This window comes from Oryctolagus cuniculus, chromosome 17, assembly GCF_964237555.1.
Source record: "Oryctolagus cuniculus chromosome 17, mOryCun1.1, whole genome shotgun sequence".
Taxonomy (NCBI): domain Eukaryota; kingdom Metazoa; phylum Chordata; class Mammalia; order Lagomorpha; family Leporidae; genus Oryctolagus; species Oryctolagus cuniculus.
Genome location: NC_091448.1, coordinates 5,864,202 through 5,876,975, shown reverse-complemented (window position 1 = coordinate 5,876,975; position 12,774 = coordinate 5,864,202).

Below are 12,774 nucleotides of genomic sequence, written 5' to 3'. Positions count from 1 at the left end.
CACTCCCCAGATGGCTGCAACAGCCAGAGCCAGCCAGGCTGAAGCCAGGAGTAGGAGCTTCATCCAAGACTCCCACGTGGGTGCAGGGGCCCAGACGCTTGGGCCGTCTCCCGCTGCTTTCCCAGGCGCATTAGCAGGGAGCTGGATCGGAAGTGGAGCAGCCGGGACTTGAACCAGCAACCGTATGGGATGCCGGCATCACAGGCAGAGGCTTAACCCGCTGTGCCACAGCACCCGCCTCTGGGTGACTCTTCTCTCCTCTCTCCAGACCCAGCTCGCAAAGAAAGTTATTGTTGAGTTTTCCTTCTGTGTTCAGTAGCAGAGCCGCAGACTGAGGAGGGGGCTGGAGCGGACCCTCTGCCTGCGTTGAGTGCACTGGGAAAGAACTCCTGGGCTCCTGTGCGTCTGGGATGCTGTCCTGTGTCCCGGCTCGTCTGATGCAGGCAGCTTTCCCCTGGGGCCTCCTGGGATGGGGACAGAAGAGGGAGGCGGCCCTGGTGCAGGCAGGTGTGTGGAAGGGCACCTCCTCGTGGGGGAACGGAAAGAAGACACTTTGCAGGGGGGTCCTGTGGCCTCCCCAGGGCTGTGGGGACGGATGGTGCAGAGAGGACCAGGGCTCGCTGCCCCAGGTGGAGAGGCCAGACAGGTCCCGGCTTCTTCCCAAACAGTCATGGACCTGTCCGCACGCTCAGTACTTGACCATCAACAAAACCCTTTGCACCTCCGCTCCCTTTAATGGCCACAGCCGCCCTGGGAAGGGGACAGGCCTGGTGTTCCCGCCCCTTTGCAGACTCAATCCCAGCATCAGACCATTGCAGGGTCGGATCGGGGCTCGGCGCCGTGGTCCCGCCCCCTCGTACAGGTAAACAGCGTGGCCTGACCCAGAGACTTTCTCCTTGGCCAGCCCTGGGAGAGCCGGCAGGCTCCAGTGTCCTAGGCTGTGTGGACGAGACAGCCGAATCCTGACCCCAGGGCACAGCCCCAGGGAGTCTGCCCCTCCTGGGCTTGGGAACGTTTCTTCCCAGGCAGTCGGAGCTATTTTCATGGAGGGAAAAGAATGTTTTGGTTGAGAGGGAGAGAAAAGTTGCCGGAAGGAAGAATAAGACTTGCAAACTTCTCCTTCTATGTTCAGATGGCCCCAGGCCCCTGGGGACGGGCTTTGCTTAGGAAGGACCTTTCATGGGCCTTTCATGGGCCTCCTGTCGTCCGCTCCCCTTTGACGCCTGTTTTTTTTTTTTTTTTTTTTTTTTGTTACTTTAGGCTCAGTCCCCGCAAAATAAAACGAGATGGTAACGCCATGGCACCTTCCTACGTCCTCACTCTTCTCTTCCCGGGCTGGGTGCGGCTTAGCACCTTACTGCCCTTGGCATTGGAGCTGGGAGGGACTGGAGGTTACCACCAGAAGCAGTGGGCTGGGCAGGGATGTGGGGAGGCCTGAGACATGACTGGGGCTCCAGTACATGTCCCCCGGTGACTGTGGCTGCAAGAACCGGTCTGCAGCCTCCCACCTGTCTCCCCATCGCTGTGCCCCTGGCCCCACACGTGGCGCCCCAGGTGAACCACAGGCCTTCTGTGCCCGTCCTGACTGACGCTGGGCCTTCCCGGCCTGACCACCCTGCTGTCGGCACTGGCCTGGCCCGCTCTGTGCCTTGGTGGATCTCAGGGTCATTTTTGCCAAACCACGGCAGAAGGCGGCTCCGCCCTTGTCCCAGGGCTGCCTCCTGGGCTGCAGGAGGCCAGTGAGCTGAGGCCAGGCTCCACCTGGACAGATGTTGCGTCTCTGCAGGGCCTGGGGGCCCCGGCTGTGCGCCCTTCTCACCGCGACCCTGACCCAGCCGTCCCCACCTTCAGGGTCAAGTGCTGAGAGTGAATGCCCTGTCCTGAGGGGCGCGGTGTTTTCTACCTCACCCTGGGTGGCAGGTTCTCTCGGGCCACCCAGGCGAGTGCTGCTTGCGTCACCAGTGGACATGGGTGTCCTCAGCCTTAGCACATACCCCAGGGGGTCCCGACAGCCACCCTGGCAAGAGGGGGGCTTTCTCAGGACCCGCGGGATGCCGGCATCAAGGACAGAGACACCCGGATCCTGACTCCTGGGTGGGACATGTGGCAGCGTCCTGTGTCCTGTGCTTGGGGACCAGGCGGAGCTGACTTAGCCAAGGCCACTTCCTCCCCAGGTGCTCCCTGGAGCCCAGTCCTCAGCCCAGCGTCACCCGTGGGTGCCAAGGTGCAGGGTGAGCCCAAGAGTGGTTCTCTGGGGAGGCACTCTGTAGACGGTCCCACAGCTCTCCAAAGCCACCCTTCCGGCCCCAGCTGCCAGTGCCTTTGTCCTGGGAGCATTTTTCAGAGTTAAGTTAGGTGAACAGAGATGGGTGTTGTAGTGCAGCAGGTTAAGCCACGGCCTGGGGTACCCGCATCTCCTATCAGAGTGCCTGGTGCCAGTCCTGGCTACCTCGTGCTTCCAGTCCAGCTCCCTGTAACGCAACAATGATCCAAGTACTTGGGTTCCTGCCGCCCACGTGGGAGACACGGGTGGAGCTCCTGGTTCCTGGCTTCACCCTGGCCCAGCTGCAGCTGTTGCTGCCTTTGACCGTGTGAACAGCAGATGGAAGCTCTCTCTCTTTCCCTCTCCCTGTCACTCAGCCTTTCACATACACACATAAGCCTTTTTTTAAAAAAAGAAAATACAAGCCGGCGCCGTGGCTCAATAGGCTAATCCTCCACCTTGCGGCGCCGGCACACCGGGTTCTAGTCCCGGTTGGGGCGCCGGATTCTGTCCCGGTTGCCCCTCTTCCAGGCCAGCTCTCTGCTATGGCCAGGGAGTGCAGTGGAGGATGGCCCAGGTGCTTGGGCCCTGCACCCCATGGGAGACCAGGAAAAGCACCTGGCTCCTGGCTCCTGCCAGGATCAGCGCGGTGCGCCGGCTGCAGCGGCGGCCATTGGAGGGTGAACCAGCGGCAAAAAGGAAGACCTTTCTCTCTCTGTCTCTCTCTCTCACTGTCCACTCTGCCTGTCAAAAAAAAAAAAAAAGAAAATACATTGGATGATCAGTCGCCGCAGAGGAAGACTTACCCAGGTGTGACTCCCCCAGCTGTGACCCCCCCCCAGATGTGAGTCCTCCAGGTGTGAGCACCTCCAGGTGTGACTCCCCCAGGTGTGAATCCCCCACGCGTGAGCACCTCTTGCTGTGACCCCCCCAGGCGTGAGCACCTCTTAACACCACCATCCCTCCTCCCCCGCCTGTTCGCCTCACCACTTACCTGTCCGAGTACAAGTTGAGGTTGTACGTTCCTCTGACCAGTGGGAGGGTGAGCTCCGTGAATCTCTTCTCTTGATCTGGGTTCGTGGCCCTCAGACCCCTTCAGTAAATAAAGATGCAGCCTTGCTTTCCTAGGCGAGCGTCTCAGAGGGTCCCTGGCGGTGCCAGACAGCAGTGAGTGTGTACTGCCTGAGCCTCCTGGGGGTCTGTGGGCGAGGGTGAGGAGGGGTGCGCCTGCCTGGACTCAGGAGCGCACGGGGCCCTGCTCCCCCAGTCCTGGGCTGGGAGGAGACGCCCGTGCTTTGCGGGGGAGACGGGACAGTCTCTGCAGGTGGCTGAGCTGTGTCCCACACAGCCTGGAATGGCCTGAACCCACCACAGATCCCTCCTTGTCAGACTGTGCTGGGTAAACTTCACGCCCACCATCAAACCTCACCGCTCGGAGAAGTCGGGCTCCGGATATCCTGCCTGCTCCACGCGGGACCACCGATCCCGATTGTGGGAGCTCCCCGCTGCTATCTTCCTGGGTTTGTTGAACACAAACTCCTTTCCTTCTACGCCAGCGAAGGCTGTTTGATTCTGGTTGAGCTTGTTCTTGCTCTAAGATAAACCAAGCCTCCAGCAAACCCTAAGCTGTCAGCCAGCCGAACCCAGAGACCGGGGACCCCACACAAAATGCGGGAGAGGTGGGGTGGGGGAGGGGCTGGGTGGGTGATGCAGGTCACAGAAAGCCATCCTGGGGCTTGGCATGATTGACTGCTCCAGGGCGGGGCCTGCCAAGGGCACAGCCAGCGCCGGTGCACTAGTGCGGCTCTCAGAGCTCCCGGGCCAGGCAAGGGCCAGGCAGCGTGACGCGCTCCGCCTACAGTGTTGCTGCGGCGGGGAAGGGTCTGTCAGCCCCTCCAGGGGGACACCCCAAGGTCAGCGGCAGGTGCCGGGGGCCAGGCGTTGCTTCCTGTCTGCTGTCTCCACTCTGGGGCCTCCAGGAAGCTGCAGCCCCTGCTCTCAGCAGCCGTATGAATTATTTAGCATCCGCACCCGCCCGCCCGGGAGTGCTCTGACCTCCCTCGTCCTCCTGGGCTCAGGGTGTGGCTCTGACCTCAGCCTCCTTGAAAAGCGCTTGCTGCGAAGGTCAGAGGCCAGGGTGGCAGGTGCCTCTGGGTGGGGGCGAGCGAGGGGGTCACGGCACCCTCAGCGAAGGGCATGGGACCAGAGACCCAGCTGCCCCTCACAGCGGGAGGCAGGGTGGGGACAGGACTCGGGATCAGGTGCCCACAGGCCGAGATCCTGGCTCTTAGCAGCTCCCTTAACCCTCCCTCCGGTTCTTTACCTCTAAAATGGATCCCTATGCCTCCCGTCCCTTACGCCCTGGGGTTGGGGTCCCCCTGCAGTGTGCATGGGTTGTGCTGCCCGCGGGCCCCAGCGGCCTCCGCTCAGTGTCTGGGGCAGAACTGGGCGGGCCCAGGGTCGCCTCCCCATCAGGAAAGAGGCACAGAGTCCTGGCCCGCGGTGGCCCCGACCTCACACGGCTGCTCGCGCCGCACCCCCACCCCCCACCCCAGGCGCCCTCTCCGCGTTGATCTGCCCAGAACGGATTCGCACAAAAGCGACATCACAGTTTTACTACGGAGCGTTCCAGCGGTGGCCTTGCCCTGCCGAGGTGGGCACAGGGCGCGGGATCCGCCTGCGGACACCCCACGGCCCGCGAAGCACCTGGAGCGGGGTGGGGGTGGGCGGTGGGGGGTGGGGCCGGAGCCGCTGGCGCGGCAACGTCACTCCCCAGAGAGGCCACGCCCGCCCCGCCCCAGCCAATCCGCGGCCGCCTTCCGCCCCGCCCCAAGCCCCCGCCCTCTGCAACCCGATCCGGCGCCGGCGGTCTGCGCTCGCGCCCTGGAGGGGGCCCGGCCACGTTGCTTCGCCGGCTGCGGTTGTCCCATCCGGACCCAGGACCGACCGCCTTCTAAGCACAGAGCGAAGTGGGGGGCGAGGGAAGCAGGCTCCTGTTCCCACGAGGAGGGATCCTGCGTGGGGTGGTGGACCGGGCCAGGGTGCGCGGGGACCCCGGCCCCACCCTGCTCTAGGGCCAAGCAGTCCCTTCGGTGCAGCCGCCCGTGCACTGTGCACCGTGCACCGAGGGTGCTGAGCAGCGTCCCTGGCCTGCCCCCACCAGAGGCCAGCAGCGCCAGCGGGCCTTACCTGGAGCTGTGACAGATGTCCCCTGGGGGCATCACCTGAGGTCCACCCGCTGCCCCATGCTGGTTGTCCCAGCCTAGGGACTGTGACCTTTGGCCACCACCAGAGAGCTGCCGGCTTCTCTCTCCAGCTGCAAGTGTGGGGGCTGGGCAGGTCCTGGGCAAGACACCAGAGCGGTGTTCCACACAGACTGGCCCTCAGAGGCCACCATCTGAGCCCAGGGCCGAAGGTAGGCGAGCGTCCGGCCAGCAGAGCCCAGCTGTGGGGCACAGGTCATGGGCGACGCCATAGCTGGTGGGGCTCCGTCTCTGTCCTCCTCCCAGGGAAACCCAAAGTGGGGCCACCTCTTATAGACACACACAGTCACACATGCACACGGGGTCACGCATGCACACGGGGTCACGCACGTGGTCACACATATACACAGGCTAACGCACACATAGTCATACACGCACACACAGTCACACATGGGCACGCACACAGGGTCACACATGAACACGTTTACCTTGCACAGTCACACGAGCTGTCACAGCGGTGGGGGGCGTCTCCCCACCTGCAGGTCTGGTCCTGGGCTAGAGGAACCTCACCCTGCAGGGCGGGGGCTTGCAGGCAACACTCTGGTCTCTGTCCCACTGCTCCAGATACAGGAAGTGAGGGAGGGGGCGCCGCTCCGCCCCGGCCACTGTGGCTGCACAGGAAGTCCACCCTCCCTCGCGTCCCCTGGGGTGCAAGGCGCTCAGCACAGAGATTTTTTCTCCTAAGATTTATTTATTTATTTATTTATTTGAGAAGCAGAGTTACAGAGAGAGCAAGGTCTTCCACCTGCTGGTTTACTCCCCAAATGACCACAACAGCCGGCGCTGGGCCAATCTGAAGCCAGGAGCCAGGGGCTTCTTCCAGGTCTCCCATGTGGGCGCAGGGCCCCAAGGACTTGGGCCATCTTCTACTGCTTTCCCAGACCATAGCAGAGAGCTGGATCAGAAGAGGAGCAGCCGGGACTTGAACCGGCGCCCGTACGGGATGTCTGTGTCTCAGGTGGAGACTTAAAGTACTACATCACAGAGCCGGCCCCAGGAGCACCTGCCCCAGGACAGGAACTTTTAAAAGGGCCTTCCTGCCTCAGCTGATGAGGGCCAGGGGAGGGTGTTCTGGGTACTTCCGGACGTTGGAGTTGAAGGACACCAGGCTCCCCCGGGGCCAGCTGGGAGGGGCAGGAGCAGGACTTCTGGGAGCACTGCTCATCCTTGGGAGGAAGGGGGGTGTAGGTTTGATGTTGAGCCTTGAGTTGCGTCTTAGATTTTTTAAAAATATTTTATTTATTTATTTGAGAGGTAGAGTTACAGACAGTGAGAGGGAGAAGCAGAGAGGTCTTCCACCCGCAACAGCCGAACGGTGCTGATCCGAAGCCAGGAGCCTCCTCCGGGTCTCCCACGTGGGTGCAGGGGCCCAAGGACCTGGGCCATCCTCCACTGCTTTCCCAGGCCACAGCAGAGAGCTGGATCAGAAGTGGAGCAGCCAGGACTTGAACAGGCGACCATATGGGCTGGCGGCGCCCCAGGTGGAGGATTAACCCACTGCACCGCAGCGCCGGCCCTGGGTTGGGTCTGTACCAGCATGGCCTCCACGCTTGAAATCCAGAGATCTTTCCCTGCTGGCATCACTCTCGGCCCCACCCCTCCTCCCTCCCAGTCAGGAGGCTGTGAGGTCAGCGGATGGGGTGGGGGTGGGGGTGGGGAACGTGCCTCACAATGACCTCGTGCTGTCATCGTGGCCATGGCCCCCTGCTCCACCCCCCTGTCGGTCACACAGGTGGGAGCCACATTCAGTTATCTTGTCTTTCTGCTGCACAGAAAGGAGGCTGTGGCCCCCATACCCCCATGGCACAGGGGACTCAGCGCTAATTCTCCTCCGGCCTCCAGGGCCCTCCTTGCACCTGGGACCCTCCCCCTAATGCCCCAAGCCTCCAGGAACACAGAGCAATCCAGAGACCGCGGAAAAACTGGGAAGTTCCCCGTCTCCGTGCCCCTGCCCAGGCACTGGGGGCTCTGATGGCCCCCTCCCGCCAATCCCTCCCGCTCGGACGACTCCACGAGCTGCCTGCCACGTGCCACACACAGCTCCATCCTGTGGACAAAGTGCCAGATGTCCCCGTAACTGCTGCCCGCCACCGTCTCCTGAGCGCGTCTCATTGTCAGAATCTTTCGGGGGAATTTGTTTAAGTAGAAGATTCGGACCCCAGACCCAGAGGATCCTGACTCAGCGAGTCCCACCCCATCCCAGCTGTGCTAAGCCAGACCCCCTGTGCAGGGGAGGCTTGGAGAGCCCAACGTCGACCTCACAGTCCCAGAAGGGCTGCCTGGGGCCGGCGTCTGGAGAGGGAGGCCCTGCACCTGCTCACCTTTTGTTGGGGGGAGGAGCCAAGTGGCTGGAGGCTGTGGCCCCCGGTATCCCCCATGGCCGGCCAGTGTCCATTTGGGGACAGGCCACGTGGGACAGGGATCCAGGGGCCTGAAGACGAAGGTACAGGGCTGGGGTCTGGGACACCTGCGCAGATTTCCTGGCTGTGGAAGGCCTGGTCCCCACCTCCCCGGGCCCCTGAGGACTGGCCTTGACTTTCGTAGAAAGTCCTCCTTTTAAAGGAATCCTTTGTCTTCCTGTCTTTCCTTACACCCTTCCCACCGAACCGTGAACTCCCTGAGATGAGATGTCATGGGGTTTAATCTTCGTGTCCCCAGCTTCGGGCCCCAGCACCTGTTTCAACCAGGGCAGTGTTGAACAATTGTGCAATGAATGAATGGTGTCTGGGCTTTGAGCGCCACCTGGTGGACATCAAGAGTATGAGAGCATCTCCGATCCACACCCCTCCAAAGTGTGTGGTCATGTCCGGATAGGGTAGGCTCCCCGGATGCCTCTGGTTGGGGGTGGGGGGTGCTTTGGAAGGTGTGCTAATGAGAGACAGGTGAGAAAGAGCTTGAGACACCCAAGTTTGGGGGAAAGTCGAGGAAGGGAAAGGGAGGTGAAGGGGAAGGCTGCACCATGGACAGGCCAGGAGCAAGGAGGCTGACCCATGTGAGGTGCCCAGGACCACGCGGGCCAGGAGTGTTATAGTGAGGGCCGTGGAGATAACGTCACCCCCAAACCTTTCTAGGGTAGGAACACTGTGGCAAGGGGTACCCGTCATCCCCATCTTGTAGATGGAGAAGCTGGGGCTCAGAGGTTAGGAACTGAGCCAGGTCACACAGCCTATCCAAGGCCGGCACTCCAGGGCAGGCAGTGTGGCCCCGAGCCCACGATCTCCAGTGCTCTTTCTCACGCATGTGTTTTCAGAAGCGGGGTTGTGGGTCTGCTGCAGGAGTCCCCGCCCCCTGTCCCCACTGCAGTGCCAGTGTCCAGGGCTCTACCCACCGACTGCATGGAAAAGGAGTTGGCAGCTGGGGAGGGGGCTCAGGCCCCCAGGGAGTTCTTGTCATTTTTAAAATACATTTTTATCTATTTGTTTTTAAAGATGGATTTCTTTATTTGAAAGGCAGAGTTACACAAAAAGAAAGAGACAGAGAGACAAAGAGGGAGAGACAGAGAGAGACAAAAAGATAGACAGGTCTTCCATCATCTGGTTCTCTTTCCAAATGGCCACTGCTGCCTGCGGTGCCGGCATCCCATATGGGCGCCGGTTCAAGACCCAGCTGCTCCACTTCCCATCCAGCTCTCTGCTATGGCCTGGGAAAGCAGTGGAAGCTGCCCCAAGTGCTTGGGCCCCTGTACCCACGTTGGGGACCCAGAAGAAGCTCCTGGCTCCTGGCTTCAGATTGGCTCAGCTCTGGCCATTGTGGCCATTTGGGAAGTGAACCAGTGGATGGAAGACCTCTCTCTCTCTCTGTCTCTCCCTCTCTCTGTAACTCTTTCAAATAAAATACATAAATCTTTTTTATCTATTTTTTATTTTTTAATTTTTTTGACAGGCAGAGTGGACAGTGAGAGAGAGAGACAGAGAGAAAGGTCTTCCTTTGCCGTTGGTTCACCCTCCAATGGCCGCCGCGGCCGGCGCACCGCACTGATCCGAAGGCAGGAGCCAGGTACTTATCCTGGTCTCCCATGGGGTGCAGGGCCCAAGCACTTGGGCCCTCATCCTCCACTGCACTCCCTGGCCACAGCAGAGAGCTGGCCTGGAAGAGGGGCAACCGGGACAGAATCCGGTGCCCCGACCGGGACTAGAACCCGGTGTGCCGGCGCCGCAAGGCGGAGGATTAGCCTTGCGAGCCTCGGCGCCGGCCAAAATACATAAATCTTTAAAAAGTGATTAAAATTTTATTTGACAGGAAAAGTGGATGGGGGGGGGATCCTCTGTCCTCTGGTTCACTCCTCAAATGCCCACAACAGCTAAGGCTGGGCCAGGAACTCAACATGGGCCTCCCATGTGGACGGCAGGAACCCAGGTGCTTGGGCCGTCACCTGCTCTGCCCCGGGGCGCAGGCCGGCAGGGCGGAGACTCTGACCCGGGGTGCGGGCGTCTTCACGGCTGTGCCGAGCCAGGGTGGTGCTGGGACGCATCTGGGTATGAGTCTGGCAGCCTTTGCTGGGGAAACATGGGCGGGACCAGGGTGGGAGGGGCCTCAGGACTCCGCCTCTTTCTGCTGCACCCCTGGGCCCCTCCAGGGCCTTCCCCACCCCCACAGCATGCGCAGATCCCAAACTGCCTGTGACTAAATCCAGCTCTGTAGACGCAGGAGCCTCAGCAGTCACACCCTTGCTCACTTCCCCAAACGCACAAGGAACCGTTCTTGTCGCCTCACAGGGACAAGCCACACCTTCCCGGGAGACCCCTCCCTTCCCCTGCCACTGCCATCTCAGCGCCCCCATACCCTCCACTCCCACCCCACCCCTCCCCTCTTCTGGAACATTCCAGGGAGGCCAGAAGCAGAGCAGGTGCACAGCTGCAGGGCAGCCTCAGGGCTCCAGGTCCTGTTGGACACTTGAGCTCCCTCTGGGTCTCATTGGAGGCCACCAGGGAGCCGGAGAGACCCAGAGCTGAAGCCCCGTCCCTCCCGGCTGGCGTGGACCAGGGCTGGGCCCTGTCACCTTCCCTCGTCCTCTCCTCCTCCACCGCGAGGGCCGCCTGTCTCTCTGAAGCTGCAGATCCTCTTCCCAAGGGACTGGAGCCTCTTGTTCCCAGTCTACTTGGGTCTGCGAGGGTCTTGCCCAATCCAGTGACCTGCACAAGAAAACCAGCTGTTCCAGCATCCACCAGCAGATGGCGACAGGGGCCGCGGGTGGCTGACCCTGGGTTCCCAGGACAGCAGCTTTGCTACTGGGCGGCTGAGGCCGAGCTGGGTGCCGGTTTCCAGCCACCTCAGCAGGAGGGGGGACCAGAACAATGAGAGTTCATTGAACATCTGCCTGCCCAGGTCTGGCCATCTGGTCTACCCCAGCTCCACTCTGTCCAGTCTTCCATGACCCCTGGAGGCCGAGCAGGCAGTGGGCAGACAAGCAGGGGCAGGCTGGGATGGAGCCGAGTGGAGGCAGGTGCACAGTCCAGAGTTGCGGCACGGGAGGTGCTGGAATGAGGTGGCGGGGCACCAGGTAAGATCGGGCTGGACACACTGGGTCCAGGCCAGGCACAGGCAGCAGGTCCTGCCTTCGGCTGTGTTGCTACAGCCCCTCCCTGCTCCCACACACACAGCTCCTCAGCCCCTTGGAGACACCCAGTCCCTCCGTGGGGGTTTGGCCCCCTGGGGTGCCTGGCTCCTTTGCAGAATTCGCTCTGCGTCACTGCCACTCTCCCCAGCTGCAGGTTCAGCCAAGCAGGGGCTGAAAGTGAAACAAGATTGCTGGACCCAGTGTGGACAGGCTGCTTCCTTGTCACCTTTCCTAAAGAGCGCAATGTGAACAGCACCAGTGCATAGCGTTTCTGCTGTGTCCCGTATCAAGAAGAGTCTGGGGGCCAGCGCTGTGGCGGAGCGGGTAAAGCCGCCACCTGCAGTGCCGGCATCCCATATGGGTGCCGGTTCAAGACCCAGCTGCTCCTCTTCTGATCCAGCTCTCTGCTATGGCCTGGGAAGGCAGTGGAGGATGGCCCAAGTCCTTGGGGCCCTGTACCCATGTGGGAGACCTGGAGGAAGCTCCTGGCTCCTGGCTCCTGGCTTCGGATCAGCGCAGCTCCGGCCGTTGCGGCAGGGTCTTGAGCGTCTGTGGATCCAGTTATTTCGAGGGGTCCTGCGACTTTATGAGCAGCTGCAGAGATCAGGAGGGGTCTGAGAGAGGGCGGGGCAGTGGGGGGATGAAGGAGAAAGGTGAAAGGAGTCAGGCTGCCGGCGCTGCGGCTCACTAGGCTAATCCTCCGCCTTGCGGCGCCGGCACACTGGGTTCTAGTCCTGGTCGGGGCGCCGGATTCTGTCCCGGTTGCCCCTCTTCCAGTCCAGCTCTCTGCTGTGGCCCAGGAGTGCAGTGGAGGATGGCCCAAGTCCTTGGGCCCTGCACCTGCATGGGAGACCAGGAGAAGTACCTGGCTCCTGCCATCGGATCAGCACGGTGCGCCGGCCACGGCGGCCATTGGAGGGTGAACCAACGGCAAAGGAAGACCTTTTTCTCTGTCTCTCTCTCTCACTGTCCACTCTGCCTGTCAAAAAAAAAAAAAAAAAAAAAAAAAAAAAAAAAAAAAGGAGTCGGGCTGATGGTGGGTAGGGGGCGGCTTTTGCCACAGAGGCACAGTGGGCTTCGTGTTTACTTTTTTTTTTTTTTTTTTTTTTTTTTTGAGATTTAAAAGGATTGATTCGAGGCAAAGACCTCCAGCTGCAGGGGCACGGAGAGGGGGGCTTCCGAGAGAGGAAAGAACCGTGGCACTGGGGTTTTTAAGGACAATTTCAAAGGAAAAAAAACCTTGACAATCAGACTGTCATTCAGTTATGAGGCAGGTGGAGACAAAACCCATCCAAAGACCCGATTTACGATCCTTTATCCTCAGATAGAACACACAGAAACCCAGAAGGTGGGACACTTGTTTTCACAATAAACCGTGAGCTCACACGCAATCACCACTCCCTTGCTGGATTTGGAAACTCCCGAGGAAGGGGACATTTTGTTCTCACTCCTGTTTACTTTTTAAGAAATGTAGCCAGGGGTCGGCGCTGTGGCGTAGCAGGTAAAGCAGCCGCCTGCAGTGCCAGCATCCCATATGGGTGCCGGTTCCAGACCCGGCTGCTCCACTTCCCATCCAGCTCTCTGCTGTGGCCTGGGAAAGCAGTAGAAGATGGTCCAAGTCCTTGGGCCCCTGCACCCACGTGGGAGACCTGAAGGAAGCGCCTGGCTCCTGGCTTTGGATCAGCGCAGCT